We start from the raw sequence: 21,128 nt of genomic DNA, 5'->3' as shown, positions 1-21,128 counted from the left end.
GCTCTTGGTGCTACATCACAGGAACAGGTATCAACAGCTATTTCCTTCCTCCTAGCTAAGTGATCTGTTTTTGTTCAGCATAGACTGTCAGTTAAGTATTACTAAGAATTAATGTTAGAAATTAAAAACTGGTGTGCACCAGACCATGCAACTTAGAGGGCCTTTTCGTATAACCACAGTTGTAAACTAAAACATCCACGATCACCAAGACCTGATATCAGACAGAAAAGATCTCTTCAAGATGAAGAATAACATATTGTCTTTACCAGAATGGAAGCCTGATACAGTTCTCTCACTTGGTATGCATACTTTTCTCAGATCCATACTCCTGTGCCCTAACAAAAATAGCTAACTGGCTTCTGCTGTATCATTCATAGAGCTTTCATAAGAAAGGAAGAGCAGTACAATTTTTGTTTATGCAGATATTTATGGATTTGGCTGATGCAAGCAAGGACACATGTAGGTTGCAAACCTCTAGGAAGCAGACTGGAGCTGTGTAAGAACAGCACAAGCAAAACCTGAGGTTCACATAGCTCAGAAGTCTATATTACATGTTATGCTGCTTAGACCTTCAGAATTTTGAAGTGATTAATTATCTTAGAGGTTGAACGATATTTTGTGTGTTTATGTGCATGGCAGCATTGGGCAGGCAACTATATCCTGTTTCACACAGGATTGGACAAATTCTACACAGAAAGATACAGAACAGCAATGGTAATGGGAAACTGAAGGAGAACACTGGAAAATTTTTTGTTCAATGACCTAACATAATAGATTTTTTTCAGTGTTTTAATGCAAGAGAGACTTTTTATATTGTCCGATAGAGATAATACAAAAGAGAACAACTTTAAACTAAAAGAGGGAAATTTAAGTTAAATGTTAGACAGAAATCTTTTACTCTGAGGGTGGTGAGGCCCTGGCACAGACTGTCCAGAGAAACTGTGGGTGCCCCATCCCTGCAGGCGTTCAAAGCCAAGTTGGACGGGTCCTGGTCAGCCTGAGCTGGGGGTGACATCTCTGCTCAAAGCAGTGGGTTGAAGCTTGACTGTCTTTAAGGTCCCTTCCAACCTAAGGTATTCTATGAAATTCTTAAGTGATTAGCTTTTCTGCTGCAGACAGAATAAAATTTTGCTGTTTAAAAGAGTAAGGTCAACTGTCAACTGATTTCCCATTTCTATCCAAATATATATTTTAAGATTCTAATAATACTAAAGACTAAGGTTCTGTAATACTAAAAACACTTGGTTCTAAATGAAGAATGCAAATAATTGCTGTTCTCAGACAGTACAATAGCATATGAAATCTAGTAAGACACAAGACTCTGCATAGAACTGTATGAAAGTTAAGAAAAACACAGATCCTCCAAAGTCTGCTCTACTGGAATCTTACATCCAGGCTCTTCCCATATCAGCCACCAAGAAAAAGCAGAGCAAGGCTACGCAGAAGATACAAGGAGGTGGTGGTAGTAACAGGGAGACTCATGAAGGAGAAGAATACAGAAGTATATAACTCCTCTTCACTCTTCCCCGTCCCAGTGCAACCCATTTATGGCTATCCTAGGTCAGTGGCCTTCTGATATCAAACTTGTTGGGAATCTCACAGCAAAATGTTGCTTGGGGCACAGAACAAAGACTGGAGTTGAGCGAATCACATGGGTGATTCACATACTTGCAAGATTAATGTGATCCTTCACAACTGAAGCACCTGATAAATTGCAGTTAAGTCTTTCATCACTACAAGTACACACATTGCAGCAAAAAAAAAAAGAAAACAAACAAACCCCAAACCACTCCATTTTTATTCTAGTAAACCTCAGTTTCATATTTCCAAGCTTAAGGTTATCTAGACTACAATGAGCAATGTATATTTTCATGTGGAAGAAACATTGCTAGGAAGTTTTCATAAATGGGTTCTTCAATATCAAACTTGAGATCCATTTCAAGGAAATAATTATTCCTACGAATTGTCAAGTTTTATTTAATCCATTCAAGTACATCCAATCATTTCTTAAGTTATTAAATACTCTTTCATGTTTTGATCCATCAACATAAAGTGGAACATCTAGTAGTTTCGTCCTATTATGTAACCAATTTTTTTTATTGATTTTTTTTCTTACTACTGATTATCTAAATAAGCTTTATAAACAGCACTCATACTGTGCTCAGCTGATATGCATTACTACTTCTAATTCCATGAAGACTAAAACATCTTTTCAACATTAACTGACTGTGCTCTATAGGGGTTTTTGTTCAAGCACAAAATGAAAACTTTAAAGGTTTAGAAAGATATCATCAAGGTGAACTAGAATCATCCCTGTTGCTCTCCTGTAAAGTATCTAAGAGTTCACCATAAACAGGTTTTCTAACTATTTTCTCCTTAAACTCATAATTTACACACTGTGAGTCAAAACATCTTACACTTAATCACTGCTCCTTCTCCTCATCTCTTCCAGTAAGAAATTAATACCTTTATTACCTTTTTTTTTTTTTTTTCCTGCAAAAGGAAAACTGCTTGAGTGAATTGCCCTCCTTTCTCTTCTCCAGCTGCATTAGTTTTCACCTTGCTCTTTCTATTGACCCAAATATTGCCAGGCAAGGATCAGTATCTCTCCAGAAATCCAAGAATTGAGAAAAATCAGTTCACTAGAGAAACTGAACCCATAATTTGGGGAAAACTGTTAGAGAATCAAAGAAAACAGCTGACAGGGTCAGAATCAGGATGTCTTTAAAAAAAGCTCTAGGCAACTATAGCTTTAATCAGTCTGAATAGACAGCTTGTATTTCTGCATATGTATACACATGATTCTGAACTAATGCTTACTACACACGAACTTCCACACAACGTGGGAAAAGGTTTTAAATTTGAAAACTGCTACAAGTTGGAAATGAAGAAATGCTGTAGTACCTAGATGAATGCATCCAGAAGTACTTGTTCAGATTTGAGAGTATTCTATTCCCTTTTTCAATTTCCTGTTAATTCATTTCACATTAATTAGAAGAATTTAATCTAATTTCAATATGGGAAGAAGCTGAAATTGTTATTAGGTGGGAGGGAAGCCCCTTATAGCTCACTGCAAGAAAAGGTGTTACTAATAAGGCTTGAACTACAGAAAACAAGGAAAATATTTCACATTTGCAGTGAAACTTTTCAGCACTTCACAAGCCATTAATCATAAGTTAGATTTAAGATAAGTAGGATATCTTCTAGACCCAGTTTTAGAACCCAACCCACAAGCTGGACTACCAAGTGCTTCTTTCTTCCAAAGATTAGGTTCTTTAAAAGCCAGCACGTTCCAAATACAGTATTCTAGATCTAGAAAAGGAATTGAGACAAACCCCAAAGGAAGTTTTCTATAGGCAAATAATAATTATTCTTACACTGCAACAGTGGGTGACATTAGAGAAAAGATGGATAGCATCAACGTTATTACCCAGAGAAATTCCAAGAACTTCAGTACTTATAATTACAACAGATACTACTCCCATGGTAAAAGAAAATGATAGCAATGCAGAACTCCATAAGCCAAGAACATGAAAAGCTGAAATGAAACAGGATAATCACTCTCCAGCAACACATAAAGCTTTCATGCTATGACAGAAGATACAGCCAAATGAGACAAAATAAGGTCTCATAATTCATGACTTGCTTATGAAAGACATCAGGTAAACTTCTAAAGAAATAATAGTAAAAAGAAAATTGAATGATATGAATCGGGAATGGGAGTATCAGACAACAAAGTGTTGTTGATTTATAAGTAGATCCTACAGAAGTTCTACAAATTGAGCAGAAACATAATACTACACAGGTCACAATGCCCTAAAATAATTCTTCAGTTCTATAATCAAAGTGGCAACTGCAAGGATAAAGAACAGAAATTCTGTATCAAAAGGCACTGGAAGCTGTTTCTCAATGGGAACGTGAAGCCTGGACAGCATCCATTAGCTCTGCCCCGCAAAAGCACAATAGCCCTGTGAGATCCATGCATGCCAAGTCAAACAGCAGAGTGCGACTTGGTAATAAAATTGGTTTTGTCCAATCATAAACTGTATTCCAACACAGCCATTGTATCAGCAGATACAAACCAGATGAATATTATGATTATTTCAGCAAATGCTATTCTGCCATGAGAGTAAACAAATCATTATATACAAAACTCTTAACACACTAAAGCTACACATTTCATTTTCTGCCTTGGCAGAAAAGCCCATAAGCAGGACTTCTTCTTACAAAACATAATACAAACCTCTTTAAAAACCCTCCACGAAGCTTTGTTCATTTTATATTTCACAACAATAACAGCATCTTCATTCATTTTGGATGCACGTACCACAGAAAGCAACTGTCCACCCCACCCTGAACCACATAGTGCACCAGTTCACATGAAGACTTCAGACTCCCATCTGTACTACCTCAGCTGATCTATCTCAGATCCCCCAACAATTTTTGCATCTGAGCAGCTCTGAACAGATGCTGTCTGCTGGCAAATCACTGTGCTTCCTCTTTCCTCAATAAAGCAGGAAGCATTTCTTCAGCCTCCACCGCCCCCTGTCCCAGCACAGCTAATATTCCTTGGGTTAAGGGCCAGTCATTCTGGGGGAAGAATTCAGTTTGAGGTGTGTGCTGGAATAGATGTTTTTAGTATGCATAGACTCATCAACTCTCACAGTTGTCACTGACACTGAACTCCTGCATATTTTCTGGAGGATCTACTTATTGACTTTCTTTTTTCTTTTTTTTTTTTAAAAAAAAAAACAGCTCTGAGTATTTCTCCTGAAATACTGATTACAAGGCTTGTAGAGAACTATGAAGCACTTCCAAGCAGTATGTACAAATAACACTGTCATTCAGAAAGACTTTATAGGCATTGTTAGCCTCCTCAGACAGAGATAGACTGAGAACATTAAATCGCTAAAACTCCAAGTTGAACCTTGACTTTCAAGTTGTTCTATTAGTGTTCTGAACATCTTTACACTTCTTTTCAAGGTCTGCGTAGCACTGATCATCCTTGAAAATTCTTTACCTGCTGTAGTTCAACAATATTATCTGAATATTAACTAGTTAGTCAAATAGCAGGAGATAGTATTCTTCTGAAGACATTAACAAAAAAAGTATTACACTACCTATCTTCCTGTTCCTCAGCAGAAGCTAAAAAGCCCCAGTACCCTGTCTGACATGTAACAGCTTTAAGAAGCTGAAAAGAGCACCTTGTCTGAGAAACTACTGCTTTGCCAAGAATAAAGTTCTGCCTTAAAGTCTTGGAACAACTTGAAGAATCCGTGAGCTTCACAAAATTAAACAGAGAACTGGTTCTCAGTATATACTTTCAGAATGCACTTTGTACAATTACATCTACACAAACACTCTACTTAGCTTTTGCCGTCATCATTTGCTAACATATATGAATATCTAAGAAATAGTATCATTATATTCTAGTCTGTTCTCATTATTTATGCAATAGGCCAGGCCCTCATAGGGAGTTACGCAAATTACTACAATAAATTAGGGGCTAACCTGCTGGTCAGAAGCCAGAGTATTATTCCGATTAGATGCTGCAGTTCACATCAGTGTAAGCCACCTTGGGCTTCCATAATTCTAATACATTTAGGGTGAGATTCCTTTCATCTTAGATTAAGTGCCTAAAGTAGCCCAGATACATCTTGATCTAGGTCTGCTTCTTTCAACATGTTATACAGACAGCCCAAGAGACTAGCTCAGACACAGGTGTAAAGAACTATGAGAGATTAATCTTCAAGAATCCTACAAACTCGCTCTGTAGGAAAGCTCAAGACACATCAGGCAACTTGTTTACATTGGGAAGCACCAGAACTGGTGAAAAAATCATTTGAAATACTGTATTATCAGAGTTCTACGCACCCTAAAGCAAGAATAATTAAAAAAGAAATAAAAGAGAAGGTAAACAGAACATCTATCAAAACAGAAAACTAAAGAAGAAACTTGCCTAGAGACACATTTCAAAGAACACGGTTTATTAAACATCACAAAATAAAACCTGAGAAAGTTTCACAGTCATCAGAGAGGCAAAACCATTTAAGCTAGAGGACCATATTAGCAGCAGATCAAATAAGAATAAACCGGCTTTGAATTTACCTTAGTCAGAAACTAGAAGGCTTCTCATTAGCACATGAGTTCAGCTAGGGAACAACCAGCCTATAAAAGGGCAAAGAGCCCTGCTAAATTGAAGATGGACTATGACAGCCTTATGGAAGGGATTTGTACAAAACAGCAGCTGTGATGGCAAGAAGAAAGGCAGAGTGACTCAGGAGGTCCCTTACATTCCACTACTCCTAATTTAAGTATAGCAGAGGCCACATTGATCTGAGAGCAAATAGCAGCAGCTATTATATTCATATAATTCAGGATTCAACTTCAAGTATCTCTTTCCCCATTTCAAACTCTTCTACCTTCATCTGGCGCTATGCTGTTACTAATAGATAGACAATGCAACTCTTGTTTTCTTTTAGTAAGTCAACACCAGTGTGATACTGAAGAAAGAAAGAGCATCCAATCCCTCTTCTTTCTTTGTCAGAGAAAAATTTTGTGCCAAAACAATTACGCAGTTGAAAATAAGTTCCCTTCGCTCCAGGTACATTCTTATTTATGCACTACATGACACTGCGCTTCAAAACTAAAGAATAACACAAATAATCCTGGTAAAATTTTCCTTTAGAAATCAAAATAAAAAATAATATTTTGTTTTACATCAACACAACAACAAGCTACAAAGCTAGCAACCCATTCTCTCTCTATTTATAAGACACAATAAGTCAGTAAGGAACTGACGATCACAAAAAGACAACTCCTACCTGAGTATCGAAAGAAAGCTCTGCTCCCCTTTAGGCAGACAAGCAAGCGTGAGCATTAAGAAAGCAAATAAGCAGCACATGTGGAGGAGGCACACAAAAATGAGCAGCACCTGTGGAGGTGGCAGTGATAGTCAGAAAAATGGACTGCTAAAGAAATTTTTTAAGGAGGCCTGTAAGAATTTGCTGAGAGTATATGTTGCCTAAACAGAATAAAAAGCACGTGAAACAGCTGTAATGTCCGTGAGCTTCCATAAGAGTAGAAATACTTACAAAAAAGTTTTGTTAAGAAAAGTAGATGGAGGAACATTCACATGACAACATTAGAAAAAAAAACAAACAGTAATGACAACCACAAAAAGTTCAGACATAATCCCTTTGAGTACTGGACAGAACTTTCAGACATACTAATTCTCAAACACAATGGGGCTAGCTCTAAGGAGGGCAGAGACATGCAACAGCTAGGGCTGGAGGAAACCCACATTTTGCAGAAATATACGTGCAAGGGCTGCTAGTAAGAACAGGTGGAAGATGTCCTGTCTGGTAGTGTGGTAATATGGGCTAGAACTGGTAGGGGCAGGGGAGAGTAGAGTGTGATGTTGCAGTGAAGGATACTGTAAGGGGATGTGATAATTATGTGGTATAGTAAATGGTCCTTGAAAGACTTGATTAAAGGGAAAGTTTATTAATACAATTTTGAGGGGGGGGAAAGGTTCTTATTTAATGAAGTAGGAAGTGATTGAGTCATATCCACTCACTTTCAGCATTTTACTGTTTTTTAGTGAAAAAGTGATTGCTTTCAATCACTGAAGAGGCATTCTATTTTTCCAGTTAAAATCTTGGATGGAAAATATGCAGCCATTCAATCCTTGTTGCACATGGAGCTTGAACTCAGTGCTCTTGTGAGAAAGTGATGAAGGAGCGAGTTGCTGATGATGGTGGAGACAGAGTTGGTAGGGCAAGGGGAACGATATTTGCATAACCTTTCCCCTGATAGAGCCCTAAAAAAGACTCATGAGGCAAATAATTGAACAAGAAATTTACTGGAAAAGTAAAAAATAAAATAATTTTTTTAAAAAAGGAGGAGGAAAAACATTTAGTGATTTTATATGATCTTCTCACAGCTTGGAACTAGTCCAGAACTCAGTGAAGACAGCATTAACAACAACACTATCCCATTATGGTAAATGAACATGGTGTTTTAAAAGGGAAAGGACAAGTGAAGCATCTTCTCCAAAACAGTGCTGGTCATTGTAAGAAGGTATATTTTGACTATGTATTTTTTTCTGGACAAATAATTTTTCCAAAATATATGCTATTTCAAGTCTTCTCAGATGCTAAAAAGAATCATTTCTGCTCTTAACCAAGTTCTTCCCCACTAATTGCAACACAGCTGCTATTAGCCAATTCCCCCAGCCTCTCCAGCTCCCACAGAGATTCGAAACTATGATAATGTTTTTCATTTTGTTTCTTCTGTAGACAGAGGCAAAAGCATTTCCTTTCCAACAGCATGACAGGCTACAGACAGCCTGACGCCAAAGCTCTCTGCAAATCAATATATTTAATGCATTTGAAGTCAGTAAAATCTCCCCGGCTAGTCCAAGGTTGCCTGAGGAAAAAGAAAGCCAAAATACTAGAGAGCTGTGTGTGGATATGGATTAGATATTCAGTTTGCTGATATCTTGGATTTAACAGAATATCTTGGTTTTAACAGAAACCCACTTAAGATACACTGGGTTGAAATTCAGAGAAGAGTGGGATTTTTTGTTTGTTTTCTCATAGTGTTTTTATGAAAATGGAGGAAAAATGAAAGAATTGAGTGGAGTCATAACGCTCAGGCTCTGGTTTGCTGGAGGTATGTTTATATGCATTAGGACAAAGGAGGGAATAAATCCAAATGATTAGGGGGACAAAAATATTCTCAATCACATCACTCTACTTTCTCCCCAGTTTATTTTATTCATTTGAATATCACTCCAGCCACTCTGGCCTTTTCCAGGGCTTCACCATTTACTAAAGATACTTCTCCTTTTCATTAATCTTCAGTCAATGTCATTGCAAAGCCTCTTTCTTGCCCACAATGAAGTTTTACTGCCTCTTAAACACGAAAGAGAGGCAATCACCAAAGTGAGGGAGTCAGTCCTTCCCCTGCCCAGACCATCAGAAATGTTCTCTTTCTGCTTATACTCAAATGTTCCCCAGGGATTTCCATTCAATCCACCACCCACCACCACTACTCTCCATCCCAAACTCTGTATCTAGGAAAAAAACAGAACAAGCTCACTGAAACAGCTGCCATACATTTTAATCTTATTTCATATCAGTCAACTAACATGATTACGTATAGGCTAGCCTTTAAAACTCTTTTATACCACAGTGACATTTTTACCTTGCTGCCAATCTTTAAAAGCTGCTAAATAATAGTTCCCCAAGTTCACATTTGCCTTGCAAAACATTTTTATTTGTAAGCATTTTTATTGCTTACAAGGAAAATAAAAAAGGAACATAATAAATTTCAGCTCTATGTACAACCTTGGGCTGCCACAAATAGTGAATAAAATAACATTTCCACCTTAACTCAGTATTGATCATGATTGCTTTGAGTACAAACATTAACTATTTCTTTCTAATATTTTAGCAAAACTGAATGTATGAAAGCAGATGCAGTGGGAGGTAAGCAAAGAGGTAGTTGTTTCTTGTGGGAAATAAGAAATTGAGTCTCTCAGTCATTTCTTTGTGTATGGATTATGTGGTTAGAAAGGGAAATGTTGCCTTTCTGTTACATCAAAAGGTCTCGCTATGAAGTTCCAAACCTCTTGTGCTGCTTTTCTGAATACTAAAAGTCCTGGTAATCCCCCTAATATTTACAAAGTCTTCACATTTTCTGTTTTCTACCAGTTTTAATAGTCTGCATAGGGTTTTTGTTGAAAATTCAGAATCATTCAGGCAATCATTGAATTTAACACCATTTATTTCTTGTTCTGAGTGCATCCTGTTAAAAATTTTCATTCCAGTGAATTACAATGCTACTAGAAAGTGAGGAGCCTACAACAAATTCCAGGACGGTGAATCCAGCAGCTCTATGGGTGGCTTTTCTTACCAAGTCAAACTGAAGATTCACTGCTTCAGCCGGAAGCTTTATACAACACCTATCAAACTTCCTAAATAAGTCAGTGATCTAAAAAGTGATAATCCTTTCTCAGAAAAACTATCCTCATTCAGATCTTACGGTCTCTCACGGCTTGTGATGAAAAAGTTAAGCCTCAAAGCCAGTAAGCAATAAAAATGCACATATATATATATTCCCATCATAGCACTAAATATTCTCTGCATAACCTCTTCAAACCAATTCCTCTTTCTTAGACGCTTGCCACTGTTATTCAGAAGTGTTAAGCAGTATATATGTATTTTAGAAAGCAAGAGCCATTTCCTTTGGGGCTACTCTTGCTTGTGATCTACAGAAGACATTTCTAGCCCTTGCTTTCTGAAAAAATAGCCATAATTTTGTCTTACACAGTTCGTATGCAACAAGATGTACTATAAGATATATGAAGACTAACTCAACAGGACTCTGTTCTGGGCAGCAAAGTTTTTGTTTTGAATTTGCATTCCCAGGGATCTCAGATCTAACTCTTGTATCCTATGATACAGGTCTCAAACTTTTTATGTGGTTTCCTAGTCTGTGAAAATGCCTATTCTACTTCATAAATTTAAATATGCCACTATGGTCCATTGAACAAGGGGCCAAGTTCCTCTCTGGTGTTTATTGGATTAGTTCAACAAACTGACTTCAAGTAACCTGTGCCATTTCATTCCAACAAGGAGTTTGGCCCAAGTATCTTCCTAATGCTTTTGATCATAAACACCAAAAGGCAGTAATTTTCAAGCTTAAAGGAATTAACATGCTCAGTTTCTATGGCTCAGAAAAAGCAAAAAATAAAATAAAATAGCAATGTTGTCAAAACAAGCACATAGATGACAGTTCCAAAATACAAATTATTCACTCCTAAGCACATACGAGGCTAAATACTATGGCAGTACACAGCAATATTCTTTTTGAAGCTTCTCATGCGGAAGATAAATGCTGCACTCTTCAAACTCTGACTCACAGAAGGGAGCCCACTGAAATTACTGGGGCCACTACCACACTGTGATGTTACCTACACCTGCAGTTCTCAATGCAAGACTAGTAAATACAGCCTTAAAGAGCAGCTGATACTATACTTACTTTTTGTACTCCCAGCAGAGTAAAATGAATTAGACAAAGAGAACTTTAACATACAAGAAGTGCATAAAAAGGTAGAACACAATATTGCTGCAGGCCTGGATTAGTTTTGCATGTTTAATTATTTTTCTGAAGGAGTGGTTGAGCAACCATTACTTAAATTAGCCAGATCTGAAGAAAGTGTTAGGAAGTGTTGAGGGACCTCTGATCCAAATGGGGACTGCAATGACAGGGAAAAGGCCAGGCTGCCAATTAGAGTTCTGGTGATTGCATAGAGAAAGAGGAACTTCTTATCTGGACTGCTAGATTTTTAACTAGCTATTATCACATAAGGAAGAAAAACACAAAGCTTCATTGTGAATAAGCTCCTTCACTAAAACAAGCATGCATTTCTCAAAATGCAGCAGCCTCATCCCCCCAAAAATAATATTAAGACAATCAATAGTGGAGTTAGCACTTTTTTTTTTTTTTTTTTTTTAAAAACTTTCCAGAACTTTCCATGTTCTTGCTGATTACCTATCTTAAAATAATGTGGCAGGAAAAAACAACCAACCATAATGAAAATTAAAAAAACAACCCAAAACATGAAAAATACTAGAAACAAAAAACTTGACTGCAAAAAGACAAAATAGATGTCCTTTTCTTGATGAGCGTTTCTCAAGAATACTCTTTTACTCTCGTTTCTTCTCTGTTACAATCTGTAAAGATCTCTTCTCAAAAGTTTCTACTGTAATAGTTACAGCGCATAAAAATATTTTCAATGGGACAGTGAATAGGAAGGAACACAATAATATTGTCCAGTGGCATGGAGAATGTAAATCACGCCTTCAACAGAGCATAATCAAATTGTACTAATAACTGTCATTCAGTACATCTATAAGCCACGTGCAGGTTAAAGCCAGATAACTTTTTTTTTTTTTTTCCAATCAAGGTAACAGTAATTGATAAAGTCAACATATGAGTGAATTCAAACTGCCAACCAGAAATAAAACCCAAACTATTTCACCTGCAGTATTCCAGAAAAGAACAGCAATTCTTTTGTGAAAAGACTCTAAGGGGAGAATCTTAGTAGGGTTGGTAGGATAAGAAATCTTATTTCTTTAAGTGGGTTCTTCATTAATAGAAGAAATCTCAACCAGATAAAAAATTACTTGTCTGAATATGAAAACTATTAGCAAGAAACTTACATTCAATGGATGCTGAAGCTTTTCTCTTACTAATTCTTTGTCTGTGAAGTCCCACAAACATCACTGCAATCCTGACACATCTGAGCCCCAAAGACTCAGATCTGCTCCACATGCACCTAACAAGGGTTAGGTGTGTGAGGGATCTCACTCCCAGACTCTCCTCATCCTGAGTTGGCATGGATGCCCACTTCCCAGAAGAACTACAGGCTAGACTGGAACATGGGAGCAGAGAATGGCCCATCAGTCTCACTGCAGCAGTTCCAGAGTTTAAAAGCTGTAAATAGCGCACAGCTGACTGAAAGCTTAATGAGAGGAGAGCACAGCCAGTGTCTGGGCAGCTTGATGAAGTGAGGAACGAGCCCTGGGTTTCTGGGCCAGCACTATGTCAAACAGGACTTGCAACAGCTGTGAGGCTACAGGGCACGTTCCCCACTTCAGAACTGATCATTGGCAGCAAGCTCCATTCTGTGAAGTCTCACCCTGCCCCCCTGAACCCTGCATCCTCATCAGCTGACCTTCAACAGAAGCGTCCATAGCCCAAAGAAGGGTCCATAGCATCCTTCTCAGGGGTCTGCCTTTGACCCTCCTCAGGCTAGGGCCAGCACAGACTCCCTGGATTTGTGTTCCCCTTCCTGAGTAAGGGCACGAGCAATGAGCTCCCAGGTAACCAACTGGTAGCAATGACAACAGCCAAGCCCGATGAGACATTTTCAAAGACCCTGCTGTGGTGACCTACCTCTGGAGAAGGGTCCAGACTCTGTAGCTTGTAGACACTGGGCTGTGTTCAGCCTTTGTTAGGGGCTATTTCAAGGCAGGTTCTGCTGCGTTTGCACGTTTCCACCCAATCCTGGCATGCACTACAGAGGCAGATTGTATGTCCCAGCCCCATGTCTTTATTGAGCCTTCCTGGGACTAACTGCTGAAGACACCTGTTTCAGTCCTAAATATGACAGCAGAGAAGCACAGAGACTACATCCTTCCCTTTGATCTTACACGTAAAGCATTTCTGGCCCAACACTGTAAATATTTCACAATTCTCCCACCAACTGCAATGGGAAGTGAATTGCATTTGCTATATTGTGATTTAACTCTCTGTACCTTACAGCTGAGGACAGAAATGTTCTTGTGATAAATTTCCTTACCGTTAGATTACAGGCAGTAACAACAATGAAGAAAAGAACAAACACTAGAAAAAAAGGAGTGCATTACTTAGACAAAATAATAGAAACCATAAATCACTGCAGTGACAGGATTAAATGTGAAACCTTTAATTATACATTTAATCATTTACCAACTTGCTATTTTCCCTGCAGTAATGTTCATGAAGCTTCAATAAGCTTTCAGCATGAGGACGACTGTATTTTACACATTGATTTTAAAAGCAATGCACACAGAGATGGCTTTAAGAATAAAATTTATACTAACTTTAATCTTCAGTTATGTTGACACTTTTACTGAACATCCTTGCTGTTCTCACAGCACCCCTCATTTAATGACATGACTGTGTCAATGCATGTCAAGCCCATCTCCACTATACAGATATTATATAAAATGAAATAGAAATAGGGAAATAAGTGGTGATTCAGAAAGTACACTGCAGTATTAAAATCACAGACTGTAATTGCATTGCTGAAGAAGACACTGTGTTATTTATGAAGTACTGACGAACCAGTGCCCACAGGCTGTTTCTGCTCTACTGCTTTTTCCACAAGGAGGCAAGAAACTGCTGCTAGATGAGAAAAATGACTCCCTAGTCCCTGAACAGTTTTTCCTATGGATTCCATTGTCCAACAGCAGAAAGCAGGACTGGTTTTTCTGTTGCCATTGGGTTCAGAATTGGCAAGGGAATAACTTGATTTCTGCAAAAATTATGTACAGCAGTGTAATCTTTCAGCACTCTCAGAGCAGTATTTATTGAAAACAAAACAAAACAAATAAAAAAATTTTAAAAAGGAAAGAAAAAAAGAAAATTACTCTTCTAACTGGGGACTACGTCAAAGTCCAGATAGCTTTTATGTTTACACAGACCCCCTCAAAGAACACTAAGTATGAAAAAGCTGACTTTTTTCAAAGTCAAAACATTGCTTGTATGCTAAGAGAAACAGTCTAGTATTATACTAAACACATCATCAAGTAGCAATTGTAAAGGCACTATTATACTGCTGGATATTGTACTGCGTATCAGGGAGCTGCTGGCAGGAAAATATTTGTCCTCTGAAGCACCCTTCATTTTGTTTTATCGTGTTGCAGGTTCTGGCAAATTGCTTTAAGATTCTTAAATAGGGTGGGCTGACACACAGCTGAATTCATAATTCAGCAGCACTACCTTTTCTTAAAAAAAATAAATAAATAAAAAATAAAAAAGAAAGAAAAAAAAAGGGTTCAGTGGGTTTGTGTTAAGGGGAAAATGAGTTCATTATACTCATTCAGTTTCATTCAGTTTAGGCACAGAACACAAGCAGACAAGAACCTTGCCACTGTGTAGGGTGCAAAGATTAGAAATATTGAACACAGTGGAAATACATGCTCAGAGTGACTTTTGGCTATCCTAATGGAGGAATGCAACATTTTTATTATTGTCTTTTGCAGAGACACAAGCCACTATTTGGATTTCTCTGAGGTAATCTTCAGGTTTGGGTTGGATTTTCTTCCATTTTAGTCATATGTTTGGATTTTCATCATCTTGTTGAAAAGTAAATTATATGTAGACAGAACACTTGAATCCAATGGATTGGTTTGCTATAAGCTGGAGGAAATGCTCCAAACTCTGCTGAGGTATGTACCTCCACAATATTTTGGAATAGGTAAACATGGAAAGAAAAGGAGATCATAAAATTAGGTTTTGGCTATCACATAAATAGACTTCTCAATTAGGTAATTTTTCCATTTCAGCAAGAAAAAATTGCCTAAGCAAGGCGTGGAACACATATCTAGATCTATAAGAGTCTAACCATGCCAAGAATTAAAAAAAAAAAAAAGATTTTTCCTACCTTCTTTTTTTCTTTTGGATCTGTTTTTGAATCACAAGGAGTTTGGACAGTTTCAGTAACAGTTATATATTCCTGTATCACCCACTCAATTTGAAAAGGGCCCTCACAGCACACATACATTAAAAGAAACATGGCACAGAACTGTCTATTCTATGAAATCCATGCTCTAGGCCTAAACTGAAAATATAGGGGGTGTCTGTCTTCGTATTTCTGAACATATGTGAGTCTCCAGTGGGAAATTTTTACAACCTTTTTCTCAAAAAGTAATGGAGAGAGAATTTTTGAGGCAGCTCTTCAAACAGGATCTCTTGCTGTGTATCTAATCCAAGAATGAGACACAGGGACATTTACTCACCCTGCCAGCAAGATGATCTGTAGGTCTTTGGAGGTTTTCTTTCTTTCCTTTCTCTAGTCCACTTATGCATCAGGTGCCCTTAGAAATAAGGGACAGCCAAGTGACTTTATGTTTCTTGCCCTGGGTTTAAGATGGTTCCCTGTGACAGAGAGGATAAAGAGACTAAATAAGGTGTATGAAGAGGTTCGAACAATCATTTCCAGTCATATCATAATTCAAGTTATTTCTACCTCCTGCCTTCAATAGTAGCTAATATAGAGGAATAAAATGACTAGGAGAGTTTCTGAAAAAGCTGTCTGCAGGAATCTTTGCTACGAAAGTGCCAGAATCGTTTAAGCTGCCCTATGCAATTTTGGAAAGATAAAAAATGTGAGGAGAGTTTCCAAAATCTTTTTCTATCTGATAGCAATCAGTTCCACTAGGTAATTGTGCACATTCCAAATATGTTTTTCTTTCATCTATGTTAAATCTATCTATTCTTTAGTTTCTATCCAGCTGTGTGTGGCAATGGCCATGCTCCTGTCTGAAATATCCATTCAATACCACCATTCTCAGAATATTCTCTTTCCCGTATCTTCTTTAAACTATACTTTCTACTTGTTTTTCACTTGACAAGGTATTTCTTAAAGATTTTGTTTGTTTGTTTGTTTGTTTGTTTAACTGCAAACTCTTCCACTTTTGGGATGAGCTGGTCAGACCTCAGTATATTTCAGAATGGTGACCAAACACTTCTGTTTCCTTCTGTTCTGCCACATAGCACTAATTGCTCTATGAGAGATCATGATAATCTTCTTTGACACTTCTCCTTTTTCTTCAGAAAATTGGTGAATCTGGTGGAGAACCTGAAGAAGAGCTGTTGAATCATACAGATAAATCACATCCTCTACAACCACTTGACTGCCATGGCTGAGTCAAGTGGAGAAACGCAAACATGTAATCACCCCAAATATACTGCAGTTAAGAGCACTATTAAAAGTAGAAATATGCAAACATCCAGCTTTATCAATTTTAGAGCTCCCCTCAATAATTTTCCAAACCATAAATCAAACAGCCAAGAGAGCAGAATAGTTTAAAAGAAAGGAAACCAACCATTTTTCATTGCCTCAAAAAGCCTAAAATGCAAAGAACTTGTAATAGGGGCAACTTTAGAGGTAAAATAGCAAAATTCTCTTCAGGGATTTTTCTATTAAAGGTCATGAGTATCAAAATCCATTGTCTCACTTTAGAACCATTATAAAGCTACTATAAATAAAGTCTCCAATACGGCACCTTGTCACTGATTCCTATTTCAGTGTACTCAGCACTGCAGACACAGGAAATTCTTAAAATAAACAGCAGTATTCTCTACTCATTGTTCTTAAAAAGGAGTCAGGACTTCTGTATTTTTAAGATACTTATCGTAGTTACTCATTGAGCAAATTATTTTATTACTGTTCAGATGAACACTACTATTATATCAAAATGTAGTGTAATTATGACAGCTCTAATTCACATTTACCCCTCAGTTTACCACAAATAGAATAAAGTCATTTTGCTGAATTATTTCTTAATATTAAAAATATGAAAATTTCCAATCAGTAATTGCTCTTAGAGCTTGTCCAATACTTTCTATGACACTTTTAAATATATCAATACAACCTTCTTGGGTAAAACAGACTGTGCAACTGGAGAATATAGTACCTGATCTACTGAAGCTATTAGAGAACTCATGGTTATTGTTCAAAAGTTTTGGTTCAGAAGAAAAATTTGCAAAAGAAAGAAAAATTCTTGACATATTCCAAATAAATATAAAAAAAAAAAAAAAATAGTAAATTTACTCATATGCAAATGCAAAAAAAATGCGGAAGTAAAATATTTATGTATATTTCAGAATACATTATTATGTCTTGCTTAAAAGATTTGGAAAGTAACGATGGATATGATAAGAAGATGATCTGAAAAATCAAACATCATTTGTCTTGATTATTTTTAACAGCTCCACCTGAAACGTGTCTCCAAAAAACCAAGAGAGCAAAAAGGCCCAGATGAGCGCGTTGCTTGCAGAAGACTGCCTCCCTATCATACATGAGCCACCAAACAAATCAAAGCAGAGGTACAGCATAGACAAACAGATTACAAAGAGGCAGGGAGGGTTACCTGGGAGCAGGTAACTTTCTGGCCATTTGGGGTGAAACTAGGGAAGTCAGGCATCAGCCAGACTTGAAACAGGTGAGAGAGACAAGGAGCAACAAGATAAGCTTCTAGGGGAACAATGGCAGCAAAAGGAAGACTGACAAACCGGTTTCTGGGAGAAGCTGATGAATTTCCATCCTTGGAGATATTTCAAATTCAACTGAACAAGGTCCTGACCAACCTGATCTAACTTTGCCTTTCTTAGACTAGGATGTTATTGATGGCTGCCAGAGATCCAGTGTACCCAACAGGATTCTGTGATTCTGTGAAATGTTTAGTGCACTTGCTGTTGAATCCAGCCTTCACAAATGTACTTGAAGGGAACGAGCTGGGGAGGCCTTACAGGGGCCTTTCATTTCTCTCGATGTTCCCTTGGGTGGAGAGATTCCTCTGTACCATGGGATGGCACAGGAGTATAGGCACTATTGTATTTTCAAGTGCGTGCTTCACCTGTCTCTCCCTCTTTGCTTCTTAGCATTTACCCAAGAAAACGCAAGAATTTTGCACCATGCACTCTTCAAGCCTGAGAAAGCAGCCTCATTATTCAGTCAAAATACCATTGATTTGGAAATGTCTGAACAAATGAATTTCTGGCTTGCTGACCTCACTGAGAAGGACAGTCAATTCCTTCCTAAGGAATTTCCAGCTGTGTTACTAACACTGTTTGTTCCCTTCTTTTATTTCAGGGCCATTTGATACAATTCGGCACAACTTCTGGCATTGGACACACACAGCTTCTTTTGAAATCAGAGAACTTTGCTTAAGATGCAGACCTTCAGCTTCCTCTGATTTTAAAAACAACTTATGTGCACCTGAGGACAGTATTTGAATCAAGGAAAATGATATAAAAGTTACAAAAATAAGATGGTGTGCCCAATTATGCATCTGCTAACAGGGATTAAAAGCAAGGTAAACAGACTCCTTTGTTGTCTTCTTTTTACACCACAACTTTTAAGTGTTTCCAATATCACTCTACAGTCATTTTCAAGAAAATTGACCTTTTTTTTTTTTCCTTCTGTCCTTCCAAGTTTACATATTAAGAGAATGGACAAATAAATTCTCCCGTGATCAATTAAGTCATGGTAGACACACAACAAAATAGAAACAGTATATTCTATATTTGTTATATGCAGAAAGCAACTTCCCAGGCTATAAGTAAATGTTACTACTCATTTTGCTGTTCTCCCAGCAGTGTTGAACGCCAGTGAATTGTGCATACAACAAATATCCAAAAATGGCTACTGAAAGAGACATAATATTAAGTTCTTAACAGATAATAGCTACTGCTGTACACCCCTACCCTTTATGTTATGAACAGTATGTAAATTATATTTATGCAGAGGAAGCCAGTATTTAAAACTCTTACATTTTTCACAAAAACAGATTTTATTACAGAAAGCAGTGCCTTCCCATAAGAGATTTACAATTGATTAAATACGATGGCTTGTCCTAAAACACTTACATGATTGCATGCAAAGAAAACAGATGGTCTGTGTTACAGTAATTTGATTTCTTCCAGTAAACATTACTCATGATATAGAAAATGCTTACGTTGATCTCTTCTAGAATGATGAGTATGCTTTGCTTCTCTCTTTAAACGAAGCCTGTAATTCTGTTCAAGAAATAGCACAGAAGCTCTGGTTTCCCAACAAATCAAATAAAATCAGGTAGTCTAATGCATCATCCCTCACTTAAGAGCCTGATAACGCAGAGATTCATTTTAACCTTCCACTCTCCCAAAAGAGCTTAGCATAATAGTATGATCTTTTCTCATTTACTTCTTTTGTAATGCCACTTCATACTCAGAAAAGAACACTTCTATTTTCATCTACCTTCATCAGAAGACATATCATATATCAAAATACAGTATCTATTCTTTTCTGATCACATCCAGCATTCTTCTTCTTATAGAGCTACAGGTGTATAACAACAGAAAAAATCTTGCTGAAAGGTCTCCATCTACCCACCTCAAATTAATGTCCATTACTTGAATCAAACCAAGAGCACTATTCAGGAAACTTTGGTTCTCAGATTTTCCTGAATAGATTCTTCTTAAGCTTTATGTTCTGAAGCACTGGATGCAGTGTGATCTGCCTTTATAATGCAGACAACCCTTGCAAAGTAGTCTAAATCCTTGAAGATCTTGGGTTCAGATAGTGGGTGGGAACTCGGTAGCTTATTCCTACAGGGTGTCAGCTGGGGCTGATAAAGGGTATGTGTCACCTTTTGCATGTGTGAGTACAGACAGACCTTCTCAAAGCCACGAATTTAATCCCTAAGAGTACATCCTTAAATCCAGCCCTGTTCTTTAGAGGGGTTTCACATAGAAAATGATGTTCCATCATTTTCAAGTAATAACATTCCTGCTGGGATGTATCCCTATTTGTCATTATCTTGTCTTGTCTGATTACTGTCGCTTCACCTGACTGGCCTGGACTTACCCCATCCAAATGAAGTAAGGGCACAATCCTATTAAATGCCTGCTGGGAATACCCTGAGCTGCTGCTTTTGTTGGTGGGAATTAAGGGTTCTCAGAACACTGTAACAGGTACTTGGATACTTGAGAAATTGGACTCTTAATTAGATATTCCCTCATGACATAGTGTGATTATTTAATGTTCTGACAAAATGCCTCAGCAAACTCACAGGCCCTGAATTAACGACCTTAGAAGAGCTCTTTGCCAACTGCGATTCTGTGAAACCTTTGTCATGCTTGGCCATGGAAGCAAATTGCATTTCATGAAGCATATGAGATGATTTAGCCAATGAATTGGCTGAATTATATACAACATGAACTACCAGCCAGGCTTGTGATGTCCAGTTTTAAATAGCTGATCTTTCTTTGTCCCTTTCCTAATCTCTTGCACGTGCCTTCCTCTTCAACCCTGCCATGCACGCTTGTCTATCCTGCTTGCTGACTGCTCAGTAGTAGCAGCAGTCCTTGTGGCAACATGGGATGATTCATCCCATAGCCCATGAGTCAGATTCATACTGCCACAGAAGTCCCCTGTCATAAATTTCCCTTTCTTCTGCTTGGCTCATTGGTATTATAATATTTGTTATTGACACATAAATTTCCAGCTCAAGCCTATTAATACAGGGGCTGTTCACATTTTTTAATCTGTATTAAATTAACAAAACCTCAATAGACTTAAAAGATCTGCCTTGCAGCTGAAGCCATGTTATCAAACACATTAATAAAAGATACAATAAGCATGAAAAACAAAATGTAACTAAATAGAACGGTGCAAACTGAGATTGTATATCACATAGCAAAAGCAGGTTTAGTAATTTTTTTTTTTTTACCATTCACTTTGCTTAACACATTTAGGCACAGTCACCTCAGAGGAAAAGGACATCACATCAAATGTCTTCTAT

General features: G+C 37.5%; 1 protein-coding gene across 15 annotated transcripts in view; it reads right to left on the bottom strand.

Moving 5' to 3' along the window:
* LOC116226304 (poly(rC)-binding protein 3-like) overlaps positions 1-21,128 on the bottom strand; it is a 479,048-nt gene that overhangs the window by 359,710 nt on the left and 98,210 nt on the right. For 14 of the 15 annotated variants that reach the window (XM_090137228.1, XM_090137240.1, XM_090137226.1 and 11 more), the window contains one exon: positions 15,579-15,717. The exons of the other annotated variant lie outside the window; for it this stretch is intronic. The gene's annotated coding sequence lies outside the window, so the exon portion shown is untranslated. The remainder of the gene's footprint in view (positions 1-15,578; positions 15,718-21,128) is intronic. 15 annotated transcript variants of the gene reach the window in all.

The sequence above is a fragment of the Phasianus colchicus genome, chromosome 3 (assembly GCF_987193195.1).
Source record: "Phasianus colchicus chromosome 3, bPhaCol1.hap1.1, whole genome shotgun sequence".
In the NCBI taxonomy this organism is placed as follows: domain Eukaryota; kingdom Metazoa; phylum Chordata; class Aves; order Galliformes; family Phasianidae; genus Phasianus; species Phasianus colchicus.
The sequence above is the reverse complement of the archived record's forward strand: the minus strand, read 5'-3'. Positions and strand labels throughout refer to the sequence as shown.